Source organism: Trichosurus vulpecula, chromosome 4 (genome assembly GCF_011100635.1).
Source record: "Trichosurus vulpecula isolate mTriVul1 chromosome 4, mTriVul1.pri, whole genome shotgun sequence".
In the NCBI taxonomy this organism is placed as follows: domain Eukaryota; kingdom Metazoa; phylum Chordata; class Mammalia; order Diprotodontia; family Phalangeridae; genus Trichosurus; species Trichosurus vulpecula.
The window spans coordinates 124,783,278-124,811,117 of NC_050576.1; the positions used below are offsets into that span (position 1 = coordinate 124,783,278).

General features: G+C 38.6%; 1 long non-coding RNA gene across 1 annotated transcript; it reads right to left on the bottom strand.

Annotated features, from left to right (window-relative positions):
* Positions 1-1,932: 1,932 nt before the first annotated feature.
* LOC118847736 lies at positions 1,933-27,491 on the bottom strand. The gene is made up of 4 exons (XR_005010221.1): positions 27,297-27,491; positions 26,443-26,579; positions 9,059-9,127; positions 1,933-2,232 (listed from the first exon to the last, which is right to left on the bottom strand). It is a non-coding gene; the product is annotated as an uncharacterized LOC118847736 (long non-coding RNA).
* Between the last annotated feature and the right edge of the window lie 349 nt (positions 27,492-27,840).

A 27,840-nucleotide genomic window follows, 5' to 3' on the forward strand; every position in this document is an offset into this window, starting at 1 on the left:
TTGATGTCTTATGGAGTCATTAGCTTTCACTTGCCCAATTCTAATTTTTAAGGAACTATTTTCTCCAGTGAGATTTTGTACCTACTTTTCCATTTGGCCTATTCTATATTTTAAAGAATTTTTTTCTTCAGTGAATTTTTGTGCCTCTTCTAACAGTAAGCTAATTCTGTTTGTTAAGTTGTTATTTTCTTCAGTATTTTTGTGCTTTTATCAAGTTGTTAATTTACTTTTCAAAATTTTCTTGCATTACTAGTTTTTTCCCCCAATTTTTCCCCTACCACTCTTATGGCTTTCTTCTACTCTCCTAGGAATTCTTGTTGGGCTCATGTCCAATTAGCATTTTTCTTTGAGGCTGTGCTGTAGTTGTTTTCACATTATTATCTTCTTCTGAGTTTGTGTTTTGGTCTTCCCTGCCACTATCATAACTTTTTATGGTCAAATTCTTTTTTTGTTGTAGCTGTTTATTTCTTGACTTTGAACTTTATGTTAAAGTTGGGTTCTCACCTCAGGGTGGGGAGGCAGTATCCCAAGCTTCAGGCTTTTTTTTTTCAGAGCCAGTTGTGGGGATCTGAAAGTTTTGGGTGCTTACAAGGTTTGATTCAGGGAGAGGCGGGATCATTGCACTCCTGGATTGTGCGCTGGTCTTTACACAGGAAGAGCCCTCGCTCTCCTGCAGCCGAAAGTACTAGTGCTCTTCACCACTGTGGAACTGTAATAAGGGCCCCTGCTCCCTTGTGACCAATCACAAGCACACTGTCTGCCCTGGAACTGTGACCCAAATTTGCATATGAACACTAGAGTTGCTAATCAGTGCCAGCTATACCCAGTGCTAGCAAAGGGTCCCCTGTAATCTCTTTCTGACTAGTTGTCCAACCACCTTACTGTCTTTGTTCTGAGAGCTCTGGAAGCTGCTGCTGCTGTGGCTGCTGTAGCTGCCTCCAAGACCCGCTGCTGGTGCTACCAGTGCATTTGCTCCAGACCAACCTGCATTTCAGTGTCACAGACCTCTCCTGCTGACTTCCTAAGTTTTCTTAGGCTGGAGAAATATCTTGCCCTGACCTTTTGTTGTCTCTACCACTCTAAGTTTTGATTTAAGACATTATTTCAAAGTTATTTGGAGGAGAATGTTGAGAGGGTTCAGCTGGTTGCTGCCTCTAATCTGCCATTTTCTAAGAATGGACTTTCAGATCAAGTAAGTTCGAGAGTTCCTAAGAATTCAAGAGTTCCTTCAGTTCAATGATTGCTATCCTGGCCTCCTAGAGAGAACTTTCCTCTTGTTGATGTGGAAGAGGGCCACTGACACAAATTTTCTTGAAGCTAAAGCATTAAAGTCATTTCATACTATAACAGGGCAAGATATTTGGACCTTGCCCATACTGCTGTTACCATGAGTTTCTTGGATGGAGCAGGTATGAGACAAATGGAAAACATCATTAGTATTCAAAAAAAGGTTGGGGGGGGACTTTCTTCAAAGAGATGCTTGGGATCATAAAAAGAACTTTGCAATTTCGTAAAGTCAATCCACCCAATCTTCTTTATTCCTCCTGTCTAATTCTGGACCTAGATAATTGTACATTTCCAGTGTCTAAGATAGTTATACTAATGGATGAACTCTCTAGGTCATCCATCTAACTGTATATCACTCAGTGGACAATATTTACTTGCTTTTTGTTTTTTTCCTATGTGGATAATTAGACTCCACTCTTTTGAGTGATTATGGGTCTCTTTTAGGAAATTCTTTAGAGTTCTGAGTCTTTGTTCAGTCAGCACAATATCATCCCCAAATAGGAGTATCTATAAGATTTTACCAGTATGAGAAACCACTTTTCAATGTGTACTCTTTTTTACTTTCTCAACTGAGGATGAAGGAACAACTGCCAGCTGACCTCAGGTCTTAAATTTCTTCAAGAAGTTCCATGTGGTCAGAAGAGCTTTTAAGGAACACCAAGTTTATTTCTGAAATAAGAAGCTTAATTTTCTTTACTTTTTTCTCTTTTCTTTATCGCTTTTGGGTTGGGGAAGCTTCGGTAGCCTGTTCCAATCACAGCCCCAACTGTGGTGCACAGGCTCTCAGGCAGTTCAAGCTGGGCTGGCTCCTCACTGGCCATGGCTCCTGCAGCTACTGGCAAACTCTGTCATAGACTCCAGTTGCTGGATTTCTGTTGGCTCTTCCAACCAATGGAAGCTCATAAGGTAACAATCTGCTCCATTCTGTCTCTGATACTCATTCACCTAAGATCAGGAAAGAATAAGTATAAAAGATTAAGAAAAACAACAACTTCATCTAGGCAGCTGGGTGGTTGATTGGATGGTGTGCTGGACCTGGAGTCAGGAAGACCTGGGTTCAAATCCAGCCTCAGACCCTTACTAGCTATGTGAAACTGGGCAAGTCAAGAAACATGTTTGCCTCAGTTTCTTCATCTATAAAATGGGGTTAATAATAGCACCTACCTCCCAGAGTTGTTATGTGGATCAAATGAGATAATAATTGTAAATCACTTAGCATAGTAACTGGCACATAGTAAATATAAATGTTAGTTATCATTATTATTATTGTCATCCATGTGCTCAGAGACAAATAACAACTGGGTGGGGGGGTCTCCCCCATTTGAACGCTCACAGCACTTCTTCCTACTCACTCAAAAGCTACCAGAGACTGAGGATTCTTCTTTCATTTTAGCTATGAACAGTAAGCCAGCAGAACGCAATCAGAATATCTGTTCATACACCGAACCCGGGAAGGAAAGCACCCCTCCAGTATGCACATCTAAAAAAAGCTCAGCAAGCCTCTGTGTTAGTTGGTACCAAGCAAAGCATATTATTCATGCTTTAAAGACTGGGACCTTCCTTAGCCAGTGCTCCATTATGTAAGCACGTAGAAGCAGCTACATAAATAATTCATAAATGATCAATCGATTGCTAGCATTACTGAATTTAATATTAAACCTAGTAGCATTTCATAAAGCCCCACAAGATATCCATTAGTATGCCATTTCTTTATAATAATTTCATCAGTTTTTAACGCACTTAATAGTCTTACTTTCCAAGTCAATTTGAATAAATTTTTCAAGTAATATGGTATGATGCATAGCAACAAATATTGTGTCATTATCAGTTAATGTCTATTGTTGCATGGCACTCTGGTTGGTGCTAAAAGCTGTGGAGATTTTATTTTACTGTTTCTTTCATCCAATAGATTTATAATTCTCTTATAAAAGCTTTCAAGATTATGGAAAAGGGACTATACTTGTTCTGCTTGGTCTGATAGCATAGAATTAGGAGCAATAAATGAGTTACAGGAAAATAGATTTCAGTTTTATGTAAGGAAAGACTTCCTAATGATTCCACTGTCTAAAAGTAGAATGAGGAGCCTTGGGCATTAATAAGTTCCCCCATTGGAAATTTTCAAGCAAAGGCTGGATGACTAAATAATAAGTGGGTGAAGAAGGATCCTTTTCCATGTATGACTTGACTTAGAGGGCCACTGAGGTTCCCTTGACTAGTTCTGTGAAATTCTGCGACTCTTGAAAATGTTCATTTTCATTTGAATTTCCTTCATTGTCTATTATTATTATCATTATTATTATTATTGTTATTATTATTATTTTGCTACTCCTAGATTTTCTCTGTTCCCAAGTATCAGACAGGTATTTTATTCTTTAAAATGTAGTCAGATTAATACAATTGACAAGAAAGCATTTTTTGTATGAATGAGGCACCATTATATAGTCTTTGGAGTCTTATGATTCTTATGGATAGAAGCAATACGTTATAATGGAAAGAACAATGAATTAGTCATTAAGACCCAAGTTCTAGTCCAAATGATGCCACTAGTTAAATACAGAAAGTCATGCCACCTCTCTGTGTTTCAGTTTCCTCTTACATTAAATGAAAGGATTATATTAGCAAAGCAGGCATATAGTAGGCACTTAATAAATGTTTATTGATTGATTGATTAGTCTCAAGTCTCCTTTTATACTCTTAAAAATTACTGAGTTTTTGTTTATGCTGATTATATCAATATAAATTAAAATATCAGTATTATTATGGAAACAATTTTGCCTCCCACCCACACTCAGGGGTTCCTGGAATATACTTTGAGAACCACTAGATTAGATGATCACTAAGGTTCTTTCCACATCTATGAATAACTCTGTCTTTCCTCTCTACCTTTTTTGAGAAATACTATGAATATAACACCATACTGTTATGTGATATTACCAAAGAAATGTAAGTTATTCAACTGGTTGTTTGAACTAGTTCCTTTAAATGCAGGTCATTGTTGATTTTCCCAGAGCACCTCAATTTAAATAAATTTTACATTTATTGTCTAATATATTGTGGAGAATGCTAAAGAGACCTCCCAAAACTGCAAAGTTCATGGAAAATCTTCCATTTGGCAGCAGAAGTGAAAAAAGAAAAGAAAAGAAATACATAAAATATTTAGTTTTCTTTTGGATTTTTTTTCTTTTCAGGATAAGTGTATAGACTATAATTTGTACTAAGTCATGTGACCAAGAGAACATTGGATTTGGAATCAGAAGCCCTAAATTTGAATCCTGGCTTCACTACTCATTTATGTGATTTTTCTTGCAAGTCTCGATCTCCCTGCATCACACTTTCCTCATCTGTAAAAATGAGGGGGCTGGACTGTATGATTTCAGAGGTCCCTTTCAGCTTTCACATTCTATAATAAAAGCCATTCTTAGTGATTGTGCCAGTATTTACAGTTTAAAAAAATTTTGTCTTCAAATATTTTATTTTTTAAATAATATTATGTTTTTTTCCCAATTGTAAAAAACAATTTTTAACATTTATTGTTAGTTTTTTAAAATTTTGAGTTCCAAATTCTGTTCCTCTCTACATACTCTCCTGTCTCCCCTTCCTGAAATGGTAAGTAATCTAATGTAGATTACAATCATGTAAAGCATTTCCCTATTAGTCATTTTGTGCAAGAAGACTTAAACAAAAAAAAAAGTGAAAAATAGTATACTTCAGTCTGTATTCAGACAACATCAGTTCTTTCTGAAGGCAAATAGCATTTTTCATCATGAGTCCTTTGGAACTAACTTGTATCATATTGCTGAGAACAGCTAAGTCATTCACAATTCTTCATCATACAGTATTATTGTTACTGTATACAATGTTTTCCTGATTCTACTCCGTTCATTTTGTATCAGTTCATATAAGTCTTTCCAAGTTTTTCTGAAATTATCCTGCTTGTCATTTCTTATAGCACAATAATATTCCATTACAAACATATGCCACAATTTGCTCAGCCATTCCCCAATTGTTGGACATCTCCTCAATTTCCAATTCTTTGCCATCAACACAAGAGCTGCTATAAATATTTTTCTACAAATAGGTCCTTCCCCTAGACCCTCTTTTAAAATCTCTTTTGAATACAGATCTAGCAGTAATATTGCTGGATCAGAGGGTATGCACAGTTTGTTAGTCCTTTGGGCATAGTTCCAAATTGGATCAGTGCACATCTTCACCAACAATGCTTTAGTGTCCCAATTTTCCCACATCCTCTCCGACATTTATCATTTTCCTTTTTTGTCTCGTTAGCCAATCTCATAGATGTAAGGTGGTACCTCAGAGTTATTTTAATTTACACTTCTCTAATCAATGGTGATTTAGAGCATTTTTTCCATGTAACTTGAGTGAGGGAGGGCTGTGCAAGGTCACCAGCCTCACTTTCTCCTCCAGAGTCATCTGGGTCCAGTGACCAGATATTCATGAGGATGACTGGAGGTGGCCCAGAATGCAATGAGAGACCCTTGGCCTTTTAGGCTAAGGCCTTTTCATGTATTCACTTAGAATGAGGCAACACACATTCAGTGAACAGGCCTCTTTAAGAAATGAGTCAAGGGATGACCCCTTTAATTAGAAAAAGAAAAAAAAAATCAAAGTGGGAGGGGAAGACCCTCAGGGTTGCTGTTCCAAAGAGAAAGTTACCACTGACATTCACTCTAAGCTAGGAGGGCCCAAAATACAACCATTAAGTGGAACTTGGGCAGGGACCTGTTGTGGTCTAACCTATGAGCTTCAGAGTGAACTGGGTTGTTTAAGGTTTTGTGTAGGAAGGATGGAAAGAAAGAAGGAAGGGAAAGGTAGAAGGAAGGAAAGAAGGAAGGAAGGAAGGAAGGAAGGAAGGAAGGAAGGAAGGAATCTATCCAGTAAACCCCAAGTTAAGCGGGCAGCTCCTGGCCATCAGAATTGACCTTCCTTTGGAGAGGAGAGGGAGAGGGAGAGGGGGAGGAAGAGGGAGAGGGAGAGAAGGAGGGAGAGGGAAACAAGCCGAGTCACCCAATTAGCTGGGTCCCCATTCAGGCCCATATGACTGTAGATAGCTTTGATTTCTTCATCTGAAAACTGCCTGTTCATAATCGTTTGACCATTTATCAATTGGGGAATGACTTGCATTCTTGTAAATTTGACTCAGTTCTCTATATATTTGAGAAATAAGGCTTTTATGAGACATACTTGCTGTAAAAAAAAAAATTTTCCCAGTGTTCTGCTTTTTTGGTTGCATTGGTTCTGGTTGTGCAAAAAACTTTTAATTTTATATAATGAAAATTATTCATTTTACATTTTGTAGTGCTTTATATATCTTGTCTGGTCCAAAATTCTTCCCTTATCCATATCTATATTTTTTTAGAGCAAAATTTAAAGCAAGACATTTAAAGAGAAAAGCTTGTCAGTAAACAATAGAGATTATATAGAAAACAAAGAGATATTAGGTAAAGTATATAAATTCACATCGCTTCCCTCTCCAACCTTCTTCACTCCACCAGAAACTTGGACTCTATCCTTCTTCCCCAGGTTTTAATAGGTAAACCTTTTGCCTTACTTTGCTAAGAACCAGTTCTTCATGCCACTTCTTGGGGTCTGCTTGCAATGCTTTCAAGTAGGCATCCTCTCTGTTTCATATACCCAGGACTTCCTCTTCTCTCCTCCTTTCCATACCCCTTCAAGTGAATTGTCTTCCCCCATTGTGATGTAAGCTTCTGGAGAACAGGGAATATCTTGTTTGCTTGTGTTTATATTCCCATGCTTAGCACAGTGTTTGGCACATAGTAAGCACTTAATAAATGCTGCATCTATGCAACTAACATTAGCCAAATTATATCTAGTGGAGATTAAAGATACAAGTAATTAAGATATAATTCTATGACAGAAATATGTGAAGGCAGCAATGAAGATTACTTTTCCTATCATTGATAACGAAAACAAAGGGGAGCCACTGAATCATCATTTTGATACATTCATCCTAAGTAGCAGTCTTTTTATCTCAGCAATCTTTTTTATGTTCCCTATACAAAAAAAAGACAACACGGTGGCCAGTATCTGCAATTGGAGTCAAACAGGATCATATTGTGTTTTGTAATTTAAAAAGCATGATGCTGTGGTTTTTCAGCTGTCCAGATATATCATTTCAGAGCTAAGACTTTGAGAAAGGAAACTCAGAAGCAGCTTTACTAGTAGCCATTAGTCCTCATAAATAAGAAAGGAGTGAAATGGCATGGATATAATTGAGATAATTTTCTGTGCCAAGGTCCTATGCTGTATATGCCCTAACCACAGAGACAGAATTATTTACTGACCAACATTGCGTCAGAAAGAAGGTGACCTTTTAGGGAGGGGAGTAAGAAGCTTGGACAGGTTATACTACAATAATTTAATTACAATGATTATTACTAATTGTAAAGTGTAATCAGTAAGGATTTCAGAAGGAGGAAGCAAGGTAGAGTGGAAAGAACACTGGATTTGGAATTGGAAGATATATATTCAAAGCTCTGCTCTGTTATATACTACCTGTGTGACCATGGGAAATTCCTTTAAACAATTTGGGCCTCAGTTTACTGATAGATAAAATATCAGGTTGGACTAAATGATCCCTAAGGTGTTTGTCAGCCCTGGATCCTACTATTGTTTCTGGGAATGAAAGGAGTGTATTTAATATATCTGATTTGTCACAAATAGACTTTTAAAAATTTCATTATACTGCAGCTAATTTAATTAACATAATCTATATTCTTTCCAATTCTGTAATAATTTGTTCATTATTGTCAGCATTATCATTTCAAATCAGTTCAACAACTATTGAAAAACTTTGCAAGATATTGGGGGAAAGGAGAGGTACAAAGATTCCTAAGGACCCTTAAGAAATACACCATCCTTATACTAGAACCAGGGACAGCTGGGTGGAGCAGTAGGTAGTACACTGGGCTTGGAGTCAGGAAGATCTCCCTGAGTTACATCTGGCCTCAGACTCACTAGCTGTGTAGCTCTGTTCAAGTCACTTAATCCTGTTTGCCTCAGTTTCCTCATCTGTAAAATGAGCTGGAAAAGGAATGGCAGGCCACTCCAGTATCTTTGCCAAGAAAACCCTGAATGGGGTCATGAATTGGAATTCAGCTAGACACAACTGAAAAAACAACTGAACAAAATGCTAGAACTAGCTACGTATATGGCACTCTACAGAGTGCTAGATTTTATAAATGCCTATTGTTCTACAGATAAATTAATGTTAGTCTTCATGGTTATTGTCACCTAAATTATCATCATTGTTATTTTATTTCTATTGTCTTATATGAGCATTTTATGATTTTTCAAGGCATTTTAATGAAAGTTGTATTTCATCTTAGGAAAAAAGGATTTATGCAAGATAGTAATAAAGTCTTTAAAACAGAGCCCTGTCCATAATAGTTTTTTATCTACTCAAAGAAGGTAAACTCAAAAATGCTGAGATGTTAAGCAATGAATAAAACAAGGGAATAAATAATTCAATAAACATATTAATAAATATTTCAGTGATAAATGGAGCCCTAGTTAATGTATGTTAGTATCTTGGTAAGTGAAATTCTTTCAGTGTTTAATTGTGCCTGTTTTCTCCGTGTTGTTTTTTAAGCATCCAATATTTTGTTGCACGTGGAAAAGTTTGAATTTGACTAAAAAATTTGGATAAAGAGTTTTGAAGATTTTTCCATCAATGAATACATTAATAGTATGTTAATGACACAGGTCTACCCACACATGTAAAGATACATACCTACAGTTTGTAACATACTCCAAATCAGTAGAGTGATTCCCACTTAGACCAAGTTGCCATGGCTACATTCTGAAAAAAAAAAATTGTAAGAAAATTAGTATTATTTCATTCTACACCTACCTTCATTTTATATAAACAGATATAGTCTTTAAAAAGCCATCTGCAAATATAATCTTTATGAAAGAAATTACGTATGCATATATATACATATACACACATACATATAAACATATACACAGCCATAGGCAGGGGTGTGCTGGTAAAATGTTTAAGAACCTAGACAATCAAGTAAAACAATACATCAAGTCGTGATTTATAGCATATGCTGATTTCTAAGGTATAAATATTCAAACTGAAAATTTAGCGATTGGTTTTCTGAGGAACTGATTTGAACTTGCTCCAGTAGATCTCCAGTGAGTTTGATAGTTAACCAAATTCAATGCACTTTTCTTTGCCCAGATGCTTTCCTATGTCTGGACTACACTCCCTTCTCATCTCTACCTTCTAGAAACCCTGAGTTCCTTCACGGCACATCTAAGTCCTTTCCTGGTCTTCCCAGTTATTTTTGTTGTTGTTTAGTCATTTTTTAGTTGTGTCTGACTCTTTTTTGTGCATTTGGGATTTTCTTGGCAAAGACGCTGGAGTGGTTTGCCATTTCCTTCTTCAGCTGACTTTACAGATGAGAAAACTGAGGCAAATAGGGTTGACTTGCCCCGGGTCATATAGTTAGTTTAAGGCCAGATTTGAACTTGGGTCTACTCTATCCATTGTTTCAGTTCTTAGTGTTCCATAATCCAGCCCTTTTCTACCTTTCTCTCCATTTCCTGGTTCCTCAGATACTACTTTCTCCACATACTCCATAATCCAGCCCCATCTGTCTCATCATTTCTTTCAATTTTCTATTTTCTGTGACTTCCAGTCACCCAGGTTTGCAGCCTTGGTTTATCCTTGACCCTTAACTCTCCTTCACCCCAAACATCCAGTTAGCTGCCATAACCAAATTTTATTGTTTCTCTTTCCATAGAATCTCTTATCTCTATCTCCTCTCCACTGAAATGGCCCCTGCCCTATTTTAGGCCCCTATCACCTCTCATCTGAACTATTACAGTAGCCTCCTAATTGGTCTCTTTGCCTCAGGTCTCTCTCCTCTCTAATCTTCTATAAAGCTGCAGAAACGATTTTCCTAAAGTGAAAATCTGATCATGTCATTCCTCCATCTAATAAACTCCAATGGCTCTCTGTTACCTCTAGGATTAATTTTAAGTTCTTCAATTTAGCTTTCAAAGTATTTCATAACCTAGTTCCACATTACCATTCCAAAGTCATGTATTATTCCTCTTCCCAAATTCTATGGTCCAGCCAAATTGTCTTTCTTGATGTTCCTCAAACATTCCATCTCTTCTCTCTGTACTTTGCCAATGGCTGCCCCTATGTTTTGAATAAATGCACTTCTTCTTCACCTCTGCTTCTGAAAAGCCTTTCTTGGTTCTCTTTGAGTTACTTCAAATGTCACTTTCTAAATGAGGCCATTCCTGATCCTCCCAGGTGCTAGGGTCCTTCCTTTGCCCCCAAGTTTACCCTGTATTTATATACCTGTTCTCTCTCCAATATAAGAATCTTGAGGACAGGAACTATTTCATATTTGTCTTTGTATCCCCAGCACCTAGTTTAGTGTTTGGCACTTGTCAACTGATGATTGTTGATTGGTTGTTTCTTTTGGCAAAAATGGAACTACTGAACTACGCTTGTTTTGTCTCTTGGGTCTAGAGGAATACTTCCTTGAAGTAGTTATCTGGTACACTCATTTGCTTATATTGCATTGCCAAGCATCTTTTCTTTTCCCCCAGGGATGGACACTAAAAGGCACATCACCTTTATGGTAACTCAAGCTGGGTGTTTCACATTCCATATCATAAAATCATAGAATTAGATTTTAAACTTTGTTGTTCAGTCATGTCCAACTTTTCATGACCCTATATGGGGTTTTCTTGGCAAAGATACTAGAGTACTTTGCCATTTCCTTCTCTAGTAAGGTAAACAGAGGTTAAGTGACTTGCCCAGGGTCACAAGCTAGGAAGTATTTGGAGGCAGGATTTGAACTCAGTTCTTCTTGAGTCTATATCCAGAACACTGTCCACTAAACCACATAGCATCTGTGGAGATAAACATATTTTTTCAGCAAGCTAAGGAAAAACAACAACATTTCCCCCCTTACTTTCTGTGTACCATACAAGGGCAAAAATTTCTAGGATATGGGCCATGTGCCACTGTTTCTTACTATCTTGCTCTCCATTCTTCCTATACAGTGTTTCCATTTCTGTTCAAGGATCCATGCCAAGGGCAATGAGAACCTTGAATGTTACTACATCAGCAACTACAAAGCGCAGTAGTATTAGTTTTATTTTGCGATGCACTGGAATAGGACATGAAATAAATTAGAACAATATTGCCTAAAGCATAATTAATAAGGGTATCTTTAGGCTTCTACTAATCAGAAGGGACAGTATTTCTGAAAACGTTTTATTAAAATAGAGTCTCTGATCAGATGTTGCTTAAGGCAAGACTTGGAGCAAGTCACTTTTCTTTGGTTTCCTTAGCTATAAAATGAGGGATTTGGACTAGAGGATTTCTTAGGTCCCTTCAGTAAATGATCTTATGATCCTGATTCTCTGGCTATCAGCATGAGGGCCCCATGTCTGGGATTTGGGGAACAGGGATGGCCACTAAGAGCATTCACCTAGTCAATAGATGCATAGTCATAGATCAAAATCACCATCGAATCTTTGCAATATTAGCAGCTTTTTGAATCTTGCAATGCTGCCAGCATCTCAGTGCTTTTATAATATACAGTGCCCTCCCTATCACTGCTTTGCTGATCAGATCTCTTTTCCCTCCTACACATCCCTCCCTCACCCAACCATTATTAGTTGACTTTAAGGTGAATATAGCCAAAATTTCGATATGGCTTCAAAAAAAATCTGCTCCAGTATTAGGCAGCATTAATGGCCGTAATGTCCAGAACAAGTTAAATCATAGCACCACTTTACTCAGACTGCATTTAGAATAGTGAATTCAGGTTTGAAAGCCACAATTTAAGGAAAATGTTGACAAACTAGAATGTATTCACAGAAGAGTATGGAGGGTATAAGAGCATACAGAGAACTATTAAAAGGACCTAGTGATGTTTAATCTGAAGCAGGGAGGACTTAATAGGCAATGGTAACAGTCTTCAAATCTTTGAAAGGCTGCCCTATAGAAGAGGATGTTGCCTTATTCTGTATAATTCCAGATCACAGAACTAGAACCAGTGAGTGGTAGTTAGAAGGAGGCACCTTTTACCTCAATATAAAAATCCTCCAAACAATTAGAGCTGTCCAGAGCACCACAAAACACTTTCTTAGGATGGTGACCTGCACTTCCTGTACTTTTCCTGGGCCAAAGTTAGTTCTTGAGTGGAAGGGCACTGTTGCTTTGGTGACCCTCTTCTCCAGAACTCTATCTAGTGGCCTGGAACCCTGGGAATTTGATTGGCTTACTCTGTTGAGGTTAAGTCTATTTCTACAGCAAAGCTCTTTGCCATTTGACTTTTAAAAGAGTATTTTTTTTTTGGTCTTATATCACTTGTGTTTTCCCTCCTGTCTAGAGACCACTAGAGGGCACAGTGACTTACTAAAGCACAATTATTTGCTTGCTGTCCTTTCCTTCAAAGTCTTCCTCAAGTCCCTTGGTAAGGGTCACTTCTTCCAATAAGCTGCGTGAGCTTCCAACAGGAACTAACTTCTTCCAGGTATTCTCAGCATAGACCAGCATTCTTTCACTTAGTCTCTGGATCTTCCTTGCTTATCAGCAAAAGACATTATGGGCCAGTTGCTTTACCTTGCTGAAGGCTGGGACTAGACAGATGAACAAGAAAAAGGTTCCTGCCCTCAAGGAGCCTACATTCTCCTGGGGTGAAATAATATATACATAGATAAGGAAATCCACCATAGATACGGAATAAATATAAAGTAATTTTAGTGGTGGTAAAGAGAAAATTATAAATTGGGAGGATCAAAAAGATGGCCCTTGAACTAAGTCTTGTATCGAGCTAGGGATTCCAAGAAGCAGAAATGAAGTGGGAGAGCATTACAGGCATAGAGGGCAGCCTGTGGTAAGCTTTCTGAATTTTAATTTGCTCATCTATAGAGTACGGATAATAATATTCACCCTATTGATCTCATAGATTTCTTTTGAACTTATAAAGTATAAAATCATTGCATAAGTGTGAGTTATTATTATTAAACATTTATAAGAACTTGATACTAGAGTGAGAGCCATAAAAGTGAGGCAGTATAGAATAGCTAAAAGAACCATCAATCAACAAGCATTTATTAAGCATCTACTGTATAGTTAAGTGGTGCTGTGGCTATAGTGCTGGCCCTGGAGTCAGAAAGACCTGAATTCAAATGTGACCTTGGACATTTACTACCTGCGTGAACCTGGGCAAGTCACTTAATCTCTGTTGGCCACAATTTCTGTAGCACTTTCCTCCTAGGGTCATGGCAAGGATAAAATGAAATAACATTTAATGTGTTTTGTAAACCTTAAAGAGCTATATAAATAGGAGTTATTTATTATCATTATTATTATGTACCAGGAAAAGGGCTAGGCATTGGGGATGCAGACAAAAAGAAAGCAAAATAGTCCCTGTTCTCAAGGCGGGCACTCCAGGAGCAATGATAGTATTGATTTGATTATTGCTCATAGAACAATAGCTATGGGTAGAAAGGAGGGGGTGGGTTATAGGTGTGGCAGGAGGGCAGGTGCAAAATGCTGACTTTGAGTGGGACCTGGTACCAACTTGGATGACTTTATAGAATGTGAATCATGCTCTATGTCTGGCTACATATAGTAGATTGTGATGAATTTTCACTTACCTGCTCATGGCTCAACATAGGGTCCTGTCCTGAAGGACAGTGAGCTAATCTCTCTGGGGTTAGGGAGTGGGAGGGTCTCTGGAGGCTAGGGTCCAGAGGATTATTGCTCCTGGTGGGGAGAAGAGGGCAGCAAACATGGTAGAGGGTAAGACATCCATGCTAGCTAGATTTTGGTGTTCAGGCGGATGGCAGTTTGGGAGTGCAGGACTTGGAGTCAGGAGATGCAATTCCTAACCTTAGCTGGTTGGTTATACTGTATGATCCTTGTTAAATTACTTGATTTTTCTGGGTCACAGTTTTCTCATTGATCAAAAAAGAGGGTGAGATTACATGATCCTTAAGAACCACTTCATCACCATCATCACCATCATGATAAAGACGATGATAATAATAACAATAAATGACATTTGTATAATGCCTTAAGGTTTGCAAAATGGTTTGCATAGTCTTGTTTGGTCTTCACAACAAGCCTGTGAGGTAAGTGCTATTATTATATACTATTTATAGATGTGAAAACTGGGTTAGAGAAGTGAAGGAATTTGCCCACAGTTACACAGCTAATAAGTGTTAGAAGCAGGATTTGAACAAGGTATTCTGACTCCTGACCTATGCTACCCCTAAATTCCATGATTCAAGGGATTCAGAAGATTAAAGTACAGTGCTAATGAGACTAAACACATAGGCCATGTAAGCTTTAATCTGACTTGTTTCACAGCTGACAGGAGGTACCCCTGAACCCAGGAAGCTATTTTTAAAACGTGTACCCTTTATTACATATGATTTAATACAGTACTGTGAAACTCAAATAGAAACAGATCCCTGCAGGCTCATATTGACTTAGAAAGCCACAAATTAACACTATCTGTCATATTGTGTTTTTATTTAATTTTTTTAAACATTTCCCAATGACATTTTAATCTGAGTTTTGCAGGCCAAGAGTCTGACACCTCTGGTTGTCAAATCTATCATTGGTATTGGAAGGTGTGTTAACACTCAGGTGTGTTAAGCTGCTAATGGGTCAGTACAACCATCTTTACATACTTTTTTTTTTTTTTGCTTTTTGGCAGGGCAATTGGGGTTAAGTGACTTGCCCAAGGTCACACAGCTAGTACTTGTGTCAAGTGTCTGAGGTCAAATTTGAACTCAGGTCCTCCTGACTCCAGGGCCGGTACTCTACTGACTGCGCCACCTAGCTGCCCCAACCATCTTTACATACTAAAGACAGAACTTGGAACCTCATTAATTTCTCTTATTTAGCTAAACATCAGCCCTACCTTAGGATCAACTAATTTGGAAAAACATTAATATCTTTCAGTTAAAAATTTCATACATTGTGAGGTCACAACCTTGCCTTCTTTGTCAAACTATTTGTCACACTTCCAGCTGAGTTCTAGATATGCCGGGGGAAATGAATTTCTTCCTCTGAAATGTTAATTACTGTGAAGCAACATTTTTGTATTTCAGGGCCTGGGAAGAAAAGATCTTGCTTCTTCACCTCAGTTATTCAGGTTTATTCTGACACATCTCCCTCTCAGCATGTAAAAGCCAAGAGTTGCTAGGAGACCAGAAGCCTGAGGTGACAGCAATATATCAGTCAGTTGCAGGATCCAGGTAGCTGAGTCTTGCTGGCAAATAAATGGGTAAGAAAAGAAGCTTCCTAGAGCCCTGATCTTTTTTTATGGCATAGAATTCAATTAATCTCAACAAACATTTATTAAACATCTTCTACATGTGAGGCATGATGCTAGGAAATAAGGCAAAAATTGAAAGAAATGGATGTGGGGATGGGCATAGGAAGTTGACAAGGAAGGTAGGAAGAGCATGTATGAGAGTGTCTTGTGACCTTGAATAAGTGATTGTACCTCTCTGGTACTCAGTTTCCCAATTTGTAAAAACAAAGGGGTTGGGAATTTCACTAGATGATCTCGGATTCTCCTTCTAGCTCTTCTATGACTCAGTTACTCTGGTGAAGTTAAACATATCTTTCACATACTTTGTGTCAGAAACTTGAGCAAAATCCTGGCAAATTCATATTGCAAAAACAATGCTCTTTGAGGTCAGGAGCTCTTTCATCTTTACTCAGTATCTGGCATATAGTAGGAGCTTAATAAATGATTGATGATTAATTGATTGAATAATAAATAGGTCATGCTTATATCATGTCTTGAGGTTTACAATGTGCTTTCCCAACAATCGTCCTAGGAGGCAGGTAGTACAATTATCCCTATTTTATAAGTGAGGAAACTGAGGCACAGAGAGATCAATTGACTTTCCCAGGGTCACTCAGGATGCATCAGAGACAGGACTACGAGAGAAATTATTATTTCTCCCTCATATTAATAATTATATTAATTAATTAGCAAGTGATTAGTTAATAATAAATTATTGAATTAGGACCAGGATTTTTTCAGAAGCTGGTAGATTGTTCAGTCTCTGAAGGAAATTGCTCACAATGAGGTTGAAATAACTTTCTCCTCAATCTTGTTCAGACTTCACCTAACCTAACAAGGAATTTAATCTAAGGTGGAGAAGTCCTTCCTGCTCTACACAATTATGGGTGGGGATAAATTCTTTGATTAGATTGCCCAAGGCCGTGCAATTTAGAAGTAAATGACATGATCAAAGTTACACTCCCCTAGCCCCTCATCAGAATAGGCCCACCTCTCATCGTAATATTCATTCTTTCTCATTAATTGCTAACTAATCAGAGTCAGTTGTTAGCTTCAAGAACACTGACTCTTCCAATGGCGTATGAGCTATGAGCCCACCACCATGTTTCATCTTTGGCATTTGAGAGTTTTCTTAACCCATTTTATTGCTAATATGCTGACATTATTAATAAAATGATTAACTACCCAGAAATTATGTCTCTTGAACTTTTAAACATCACAACTAGAACTCAGATCTTCTGACTACAAGACCATTGTGTTATGCAATATAACATATCACTTCATTCTGAGGTTATTTAGCTAAAAGGTACAGTAGATACTTCCTGACTTGGAGTCAGGAAGAACTGAGTTCAAATCTGGCCTCAGATACTAGCTGTGTGACCCTGGGCAAGTCTCTTAACTGCTATCTGCCTCAGTTTCCTCATCTATAAGATGGACATAATAATAGTAGCTACCTCCTAGGTTTGTTGTGAGGATTAAATGAGATAATATTTATAAAGAGCTTTGCAAACCTTAAAGTGCTTTATAAGTGCTAGCTATTATTATGTAGGGATATGTAAATCATTGGAAAAATCATCTGTTGGAAAAATGGAAGTGCATTTTAATTACGGACTTTGTAACAGAGACAGCTCTTAGGAAAATGAAAATAATGCCCTGAAAGGCATTGATTAACTGAAGGCTCTAAGTCCAGCCTTCCATTGAAGTCCAGCTCTGATGTCTCCTGGAGGCAAATAAGCAAACTTGTGTCCTTAGAGACGATGCCAGAAAAGCATAGCCCCTGGTCGACTTACCCAAAGGGAGAAAGATTTTTCTTACGCGTGTGACAAGTAGCTAATAAAGGAATATCAGCCATTCCTGGAATGAGCAATGATCACTTTGACTTTGATGGGAATTTCCGTAGATATCCAGGCTAATACCCCTGTAATGCAGAGCTATACATTTACTTTGTCTCTTTGTCATCAAATGCAGCTGGCTTTGGATTATGCCTGTTGTAATCCTATTAATGGCTAACATTTATATGGTGCCTTGCATCTTACATGTATTGGCTCATTTGGTCCTCACTATTATCACCCCTATTTTACAGATAAGGAAACTCATGATGAAAGAGATCACATTTCTGTCCTAGGGTCAGCTAACATGTCTTCGAAGCAAGATTTGAACTTGGGTCTTCTTGATTCCAAATCCATCATTATCTACATTATGCCACCTACCAAAAAGAGTGAGTAGGTACTAAGAGTTCTAGTCCTAGCTCCATTAAATACTTAGCTGTGTAACTTTGGGTGGTATCTAGACAGTGAATGAATATGATAGAGTGCCTTTGCTGGAGTCAGGTAGACCCAGTTTCAAATATGATCTCAAACACTTAGCTGTGTGATCCTGGGCAAGTCACTTAACCCTGTTTGCCTCAATTTCCTCATCTGTAAATGACCTGGAGAAGGAAATGGCAAAGTACTCCAGTGTCTCTGCCAAGAAAATTCCAAAAAGGGGTCACAAAGAAATGAACACTACTGAAACAACTAAATAAACAAACAAACAAAAAAAAACTTTGGATGAGTCATTTAATTTCTTTGGGTCTCACTTTTCTGATCAGTAAAGTAAGAGGACTCAACTACAATGAGTTCTTTCCCTTTCCATCTTATCCAGCGCTGAGAATGGAGGGCAGGAGTGACAAAGCAAATTCCAAAAAGCATTTGACTTTGAAATGCATTATGTGATTTTTATTTCTCTTAAAAGACTTTTATAATTGTTTTTGGATAACTGTGGATAGCCTTTCTCAAAATGGGCCCTTTCTTCATGTTTTACCTTTCTAAATGCTATTTACTTAAAATCTCACTTTCAGTGAGGTCCCAGATTCTTATTTCCTTCTGTCAAACAACATCGACTGTCCACTGAAAACTTTGCCAAATCTGAAAAAGCATAGACTACAAATAAAACCCAAAGCTGAGACCTCTGCACCTACACCATTCCTTATTTAGAACAACAGTATTGATTATAACAATGATTCCTGTTTACATAGTTCTTTACAGTTTATAAGGTACTTTCCTTCCAATAACTGGTAAGCTATTACTCCCTGCTTCTCTTTTTATATATGAGGAAACACTGAATCACCCAAAATCATGTAGCCCATAACTGGAGGCAGCTAGCTAGTGCAATGAATAGAGTGCTAGGCCTGGAATCAGGTAGATCTGAATTCAAATTTGACCTTAGACACTTTACTAGCTGTGTGACCCCCATGCAAGTCACTTAATCTCTGCTTGCCTCAGTTTCCTCAACTGTAAAAATGGCATGATAATAATAGCACTTACGTAGCAGTGTTGTTGTGAGGATTAAATGATATTTGTAAAGTGCTTAGCACAATGCTTGGCCCATGGTAGGCACTCAATAAATACTTACTCTTTTTCTGTTTCCCTATAGCTGATAGGATCAGGACTGGAAGCCAAGCCTCCTGGCTCCAGCCCAGGGTTCTTTTAATTACAGCCATTATAATCTAGAATAAACTGTGTTTCATTACAAAGTGACTGAATAAAGAGAACAATCTTTTGCGTTGCAGCAGTGTATCAAGTGTTGGGTGTGGAATAAGGAAGCCTGGGTTTGAATCCTTCCTTAGATATTTACCAATTCTGTTACCAGGGACACATCAATTAACTTGACAGAGCCTCAGTCTTCTCTTCTGTGAGATGGGGATAACAATAATTATACTATTTGCCTTGTAGGGTTATTATGAAAAAAGAACTTTGCAAACCTTAAAGCATTCTGAAAATATGATTTATCAGAGTTTTAACCGTGGCTTCAGAAAAAAAAAAAAAGCACCCTTCTTCCCATCCTATCCTAAACTGTTGTGCGATAGGTGCCTAAAAGCTAGTGCAGGTTCCCCACCCCAATAGTGTTTTTCACCCTTGGAAGTCAAGGCCATTTTTTGTTCTAAGGGCAAAGCAGCCCCCAATTTCCACTATTGTCTGTCTTCTAAACCCTTAGTCTTTGACCTGCCCCAAAACTGCTTGTTCACAAACAGCACAGATTGCTACTTGGAGGCCATAGCAGCATTGACAAGGCAAGCAAGGGGCGGTGGGGGGGTGGGGGGCAGCGGGGAAGCACACCCTGCAATGATGTAACCTGTTCTGGATGTGGGGCGATTGGATTACATGAGGCTATGACATCAGCTGGAGACTTCTGGGAATGAAGCCACAAGCTAGTCTTGCCAGGCAGACACTGGAATTTGTCACCGCTAGGAGAGAGAAAACAAAAGCATTGACACTGTTTCTACTTCCAAAGCCTTCTTGGCCAGATCACCAAAGGAAGAAAGTCTTGATACCAGCTTTCAAGTTTTATTAATTATGGTATCTTCCACCTTTGGACAAGTTTGGAATTTTTGTGAGGTAAAGGATCCTGGGGAGTTCTGTGGTTCATCTCTGTTTCTAGGAAGTACTATACTTAAGAAGCTGGCTGTTTACATTTTTATAAAAACCTTCTAGAGACTTAACATAACTTCCCTTGATAAATGACTCCAACGTGTTACCTTCTAGTTCTAAAATCCTACGGTTCTCAAAATGAAGCCGTACCCAGATTAAGCTGGTACAGTGGAAAAGGTGATAAAAATGGAGTCAGATAACCTGGATTCAAGGCTTTTCAACTTAGTACCTACATGACCTTGGGTAAATAAATCACTTAGCTGAGTGGACCTCGGTTTCCTCACTTGTAAAAATGAGAGGATTGGACTAGATGGCCTTCAGGGTTCCTTCTAGCTTTAAATTATGATCCTGTAATAACTTGGAGGGACCTCACAGATGTGCAAAGAACTGGTCTGTACAAAAGCTGTAGAGATTATTCAAATTTCCCCAATAGTCAGGAAACCTTTTATAATGTCTGAGTGAAATATTTCTCCTTTTTCACAAAGGAGGGAGAAGAAGAATTTAGTAAGTCACTTGTGAAGTATTGAAGGCAAACCTGGAGGAGGGCCCAAACCCCAAGACCATCTAGCTTCATTGGGTTTCACAGAATGCACACTAGAATGATCATTTCTAGTCCTTGTTTCTCCTGCCTGCAAAGGCTCCTCAAGAGGCTTCACAGAGAAAGACTGTAGCATATCTCAGCCTCCATATTAACCTTTGATATCCTCTATTTCAATAACTCAACATAGATAAAAAGCTGTTGTACTAAGTTACCACTGGCTCCCATCCATCTTTATTTCACATCCCACCCCATCTCACTATGTGCCCAGACCATGCAACATTACCAGGTGTAAAAAATTTGCATATTTCATAGTCAAAGTTCATAAACTAACTTGTAATCAATGACTTGTTCATTACTGTTTTAACATTTCTGATCTGAATCTAATGATCTGTTTGGAAAACAGGCTTGTACCATTGTGCCCAGATTGTAAAATGATAGCTTGTACTTGGATTTGCATTTCCTCCTCCCTCCTGCTCCCCCTTCCCCCAAATCCTTAGCCCTTAGAAGTTTATTTGTTTGAATTATCATTCATTTGAATATCCTTTGGATCTTCTAAGAACCCTTAGCAATTCATGAGAGTCAAACTGCTGAGAGAAATGATTATTAAATAACCAATTATTGGGGACATCCAGGGTTTTTTCCCTTCCTATCTTCTCATTCTCTACTGGGTCAAGTCAGCATCTGAAGGACTTTGCTGATAATGAGATTGGATTAGCTTTCTCCTCAGTCTTGTTCAGACCCAGGTGGGGAAGCCCATTGTGTTCTACTCAGGCTTGGATGGGTGGGTAGATCCTTTGTCTAGATTGCTGGAGGCTGAGAGTGGTCTGGGAAACTAGAGTGATCAAAGTGCCCCAGTCCCCCATTAGAATGAGTTCACCTTTCATTATAATACCCATGCTTCTTATTAATTGTTAACCAATCAGATTTGATTGTCACTCTCAGGAACATCCAGTCTTCCAAGGGCATATAAGCATTGAGTGGGTTCCATGAGGGATCTTTGGTATTCAAGAGTGCCACTGACCTCTTTTATCAATTATCTGCCAGCATAATTAATAAAATGATTAATTACTGAGAAATTATGTCTCTCGAGCTTTTTATACACCACACTGACAAGCCGGCAAGATCAAATTTGCTGGTGTGGCTATGCAAATTAACTGATTCACTTCTTTATCACAGAAAGGTCACAGGTCCTTAAAGAGCATGAGAACCACACTTTAGAGCTACAGGAGTACATGTCCAATGGAAAGAACTCTCAAGGTTTGTTATTCAAACTTTTAAACTAAGGGTAAGACTATCAATTGGAGAATGGCTGAGAAAATTATGGTAATTGAAATGTAATAGATTAATGAAAGAAATGGTTTGAGAGAACCCTAGGAAGATTTATATAGTCTGATGCTGAATGAAGTAAGCAGAACCAGAATCATTTTTATAATAACATCAACCCTGTAAAGACAAAACAACTTTGAAAGACCTAAGAGCACTGATTAACACAATGACCCATAATGGTTCCCGAGGACCCATAATGAAACATGCTGCCTACCTCCAGACCAAGAAGTGATAGACTCTGGGTACAGATTGAGACATGTATTGTTTGGACTTGCCCAATTTGGGAAGTTTGTTTCATTTGACTATGCATGTTTGCTATGAGGGCTTACTTTTTGTTTTGAGGAAAAAAAATTGTTAATTGAAAAAAAATTAAATTCTATTTTCTTCTCCTCCCTCCCTCCCCCCAATTAAAAAACACAACAAACTAGAATTACATGGCAAGGCTAAAGTCATTCACATTTTTCACTCCAGTTTCTCTTGCTCATTAAGAGAACCACAAGATGATGAAGCCATAGGAGATCCTCGCACTTGGCATTGGGTAGGGGGCAGCTAGGTGGTGAAATGGATAGAATGCTGACCTGGAGTCAGGAAGACCTGAGGTCATATCTGGCCTCAGATACTTCCTAGCTGTGTGACTCTGGGCAAATCACTTAACCCTGTTTGCCTCAGTTTCTTCATCTGTAAAATGAGCTGGAGAAGGAAATAACAAACCACTCCATTATCTTTGCCAAGAAAACCTGAAAAAAGGGGTCACAAAGAGTCAGACACCACTGAAAAATGACTGAACACCATCCTTATGACACATGGACTTCTGCACTTATGAATGGATGTCAACCTTTTATTTTTAACTGACCCTATGGAATTCAATAGGGTATACAATCTATCTCTGAAGTATTTGATCATCATTGGCACTTGGAAGGGTGTGTATTGTTCTCCACTAACTTAGAATGAGGCTACTGGAATTGTGTGGGATATGGGGTGTTCTAGGATACTAGAACACCACCTATTTAATGATCCAGGTCACCAGGCAGAGCTCCTTGCCATCTCAACCTGATGCCTGATGTGTTTGGAGGGACTACTTGAAGAAGCTGAGACGCAATGATCTCATACTCTACACTCAGTCATCAAAGGACTCTGAAGGCTGGGGACCCTCAACAACTGGTTTTTCTACCATGCTATGGAAGGCAAACTCGCAGTTGCTGCTCACCTGCAAAGCTGACATTGCCTGAGAATCAAATCCTTTTCTTCTGCTACCTTTCACCATCCTCTCATCCCTAATTTAGTTCTCTTCCTATCCCCCACCCCCACCCCCCACACAGTTCAGTCTTACTGATTCTCTGCCCTTCCATTCTGTTGTGTGACCTAAAACTACTTTATTGTTAATAAGACTCCCTTCCAAATTGGATCACCTCAATTTAATCTCTTTCCATTTTCCTATGCTGACAAAGGATCAGATCCCTCCAAAAGGCATCGTATACCTGACTCCCCTCTCCAGAAGTGTTTATTCTCTAATGCCCTCCAAAACAGTGGGCCAAGAGAAAGAGAAGAAATAATACTCACTCCTCCCTGTGACTTTCACACTATACCTTTGCCACTTCCACTCAGCAACTATTCTGCCTTTGAGATTCACCCGAATCTATCTGTAGCATATGGTTGAGATCCTTGACTCAACCATCTACTAGCCTTCAGGTCATTCTTTCTCTCCTTTCTCAAGGAATTTACTCTGTGGTTCATTATTTTCTTCTTCACCCTAACTCTAGGGCTCATAGGGGACTTTAATATACACATTGATGTCTCCTTAAATATCCTGACCTCCCAGTACATCAGTCTCATTCACATGACCTAATTTTTACTCTATCTTAGCCACTCACATGAATGCTTATGCCTTTGATATCAACTATGCCCATCATTCATAATGTTTAGGATCTGAAATTCCAAAATTGCTCTCTGACCTTGGCCACTTATCCTTCTATCTCTACCCTTGCCTTGTTCCTCCTAAATCTATTCTTCGTCCTTACTATAAATTCTAGTCCTTCTACTCTTAGTCTATACCTCTTCTTTGGCCTCACTTTTTTCCTTCAAGGTCTTAACCCTGTGGTTGGCCAGTTTAAATAACTTTATTCTTAATCCCTTGTTCCCTTGTCCTCTTGCCAGTCATACCTTACCAAATCTATCTCTGGATTACCTCCACTACCCACCTTCTTTGCTCCTACTCACATGCTAGAGAATGCTTCTAGAGAATCAAGCAGAATTGCTGATGGGGTCCACTACAGTTTTATGCTACCTAATGTCAAACTATTGCATGACAATCTTCTTATCCTTTTGAGGTCAAGAAGATATGTTTAATCTTCTAGAGTCTCTTATTGAAGTTGCCATGGAGTTGCTCTTTCTTTTTGGAGATCTATGAGATTTTCCATAATTACCCACGCTGGTGCTCTCTTTGATTTACTCATCTCTCCCGCATTACTCATCCGTTGTCATTTATTCTCTATCACACTCTCCAGTGGCTATTCCAAACATTCTCTTCTCTCTTTTTATACTACTCTTACATTACATTACGTTACATTACATTATATTACTTTACATTACACTTCTCCCTTTTTACACTATTCCTCCCACCATGCTCACAGTACAGGACTTTTCCTCCTATTTTAGTAGGAAAATAGAAACCACCAGCCAAGATCCACCTCTTTTCCCCTACTTTATACCTCAAACCCCTTCTACCCTGTCCAAAATTCTCTTTTTCTTTATGACAGTCTCTGAGGACCCTGGGGAAAAGGATATATTTAAATTTTATTTCTTCATCTGTAAGATGGGAATAATAACAGCATTTACCTCCCAGGGTTGTTCTGAGAATCAAATGAGATATTTGTAAAGTATCTAACACAGTACTTTGTTATTCTCTGAGGGGGTGGGGAAGAGAATCATCCCATTTGTAGGAATTTAAAGAGAATGCAAGAGACAACCTGGCTTAATGGACAGCAAGCCTGCCTTATAGAGCCTTGAAGCCCTGGATTTACTTGTTCCTTCTGATTGATACTGGACAAGATACTTAACCTCTTAGTGCCCCTAGATGACTCTAAGATGGTGATTGTTGAACTTTTTTTTTAACTTATAGAACTTTGCCAAGAAGAATTTGAACATTTATGGGAGAGTCAGGAGGCTGGTTACCACATGCTCACACTATTCTAAGTGTAAGTTTCACACAATTCACAGGCGTACCTAGAGAAGCGAGCAGCACACGTTTTGAGAACCATTGTTCTAAGCCTATAAATTGTAGAATTGTAGAAAAGCCACCTCTTTTAAAGCATCAGTGATATCACAGACATAAATTCCCCCTTCTTACCCTAATTCTGGTGCCCAGGATCTTGTAGGGAAAAGTATTTAACGGACAATAATTTATCTCTAACCCTCTCATAAATTAGGTCACTCTATCAAAGTTGCTCCCATTCTCCTTTGCTCCTGCTTCAAAAACATTGAAAATATGAGAGTGATGGTACATTAGTCATCACTTAGACTCAGACTCCCAGCCTCCACACACTTTCTATTTCGGATGCATAACCCCAGGCCCTGGTGAATCAGATGTCCTTCCCCAATCAGACTTGATGAAACAGCAGGAATTTCTGGGAGGAAATATTGACAACCCTAATTGCTGGCACCAAGTACAAGGTTGCTAGCGGCCAGGAACAAAGGTTTTGTCTCTAGTTTTCCAGACACTGAGCAAGCTCTGTCTACATAGATGCTACGCTATTAACTTCTAAGCTGCAATTTAAGTGCTTTGTGTTCCTCAGATGATATTAGCTGACAACGATTACCATCGTCATATGCGTTTCACAAAAGAATAATAGAATCAGGAGAATATCAGAGCTAGAAGGGGCCTTCCATGCCATCTAGTTTAACTCCTTCAATCTTACAGATAAGAAAATTGGGGCTAAGAAAGGTAAAATGATTTGTCCAAGGTCACTCACACAATTAATGATAGCTCTGGAGCTATAACATGTTTCTTGATGCCCAGTTCTCCTGTTCTTTCTACTACATCTTGCTATCTCTCCAAAAATGGCCTATGCTAAGAAAGTGTATTATTTCCAATGTAGCTTCTTATAATAACTCTCATTTATCAATTCCTCCTAGTTTTTCCTTCTTCGGTCAAACAGACACATTTAATCTTCTTGTGTCTTTTGCTGCAGTTGCTATGGAGTTACTCTCTTTGGGGATCTATGAGATTTTCAATAATTGTACTGGCTGGTGCTCTCTTTGATTTGCTCATCTCTCCAGCTTTAGGTCATGAATTGGTTGGACCTGTAGCTTCACCCAAGGTCCCCTGTTTTAATGTACTGTGGCGCTTATCCGATTTGCCCTGTTATTTATATATGCCAACTGGTATGACCAGAATACTGATTAGAATTACACTTTTCAATGCATGCAATCAAACTTCAGTAATCAAAGTGTGCAAACAATACCCTCTAAAAACAGACTACCACCACCCTTACATTTTAAAAGTTCTAAAAGACTTCTTTCTTACCAGACTAGATGAAAGTTCCTCTCTGCCCCGCTGAAGGCCCTGTACCTCCCTCAAGGGCAATCTTCTTGCAAGTCGCCAAATCTTTCAACCAATCAGCACTGCCCCGGAGCCACATGGCCTTGTTCCAGTTTCAGATGCTGGAAAGGCAGGAGCCAACCCCAATTAGGAAGAGGCTGATGACTGGGATCTCAGATGGAGTTTTTTTATGCTTTTAATTAAAGTTGTTTACCACAAAATTTGATTGGTAGTTTACTTCAAAATTACTGATAAGGATGTTTACGATATTTTCTCACTAGAGCTTAGTTGTTTTTAAGAACACACACATATTGACTATATCACCGTACAATTGCTTATCTTATTGTTGGAAGACAACTTATAGAAAACAACTTACTCAAGACAGCTCAATCACAAAGTGGAGGTTTAAAATAAAATAGAAGCAGTTATGCTGTTGACAAAGCATCTTCTTAAATTAGTGGAGCATATTCTTACTGTTATCAGTTATATTAAATTGACAAACTTATTCCTACTGTCTTAATGAGGTACTAAAACTTCCTCTTACTACAAGATATACTTCTCTCTGTCTGTCTCTGTCTGTCTGTCTGTCTGTCTCTCTCTCTTTCTCTCCAGAATGACTACCATCTCCTTATTTCATTTTGGGTTCCTCTGCCAGCCAGCACTATCATGCAGTGCAGTGTTTACAGCCCAACTTGTTGTAACAATAAAGAAAGCTTGATTTCATTCATTCCTGTGCAATAGGAAAGCTCTGGGTGCACAGGACTTTAAGAAAGGTGTGTGTGTCTCGGGGGTGGGAGTAGGAATGAAAGGGGAAGGTAGAAGTGCTAAAAAAAACAAACCTCCGCAACTGCACCCATTTCTCCAGAACCGGCTCTGTCCCTTGACCCTCACTTGGTTCATACCTGCCAGTGTAGGGCTCTCCAGACATTAGGTACTAGGTACTCAGCCTGTATTGCTGAATCATTAAGCTTTAGAAATTCAAGCCTTATGAAGTTTTGAGAGGTAGAACAGACATAATCAGACAGCAGAGCACTTGCCAGTAAGCCCTCTGCTCAATTCAGTTTAAATAAAAATATTGATTTAGTGCTTACAATGGACTATGCACTGTTTTATGCCTAGAGATCAATTCAATTCAGCATTTATTAACTATTATGTATCTTTATTTGCCTTCGTCATTTCACAACTTCTATCCTTCCCGATTTCAGTCTTACCTCTGAGTTCAGCAGCCAATTGTATCACCCCATCCTTATCATTTTCTCTTCCATATTGTGACCTTCCAAAAGCTCCCACATTAACCAAAGACTTCGGCACTTGGTATACTGTCTTCTTCCCCACGCTTTTATTCTGACCTCAGCGTTCATGTTGATGACCTCTCTGGTAATT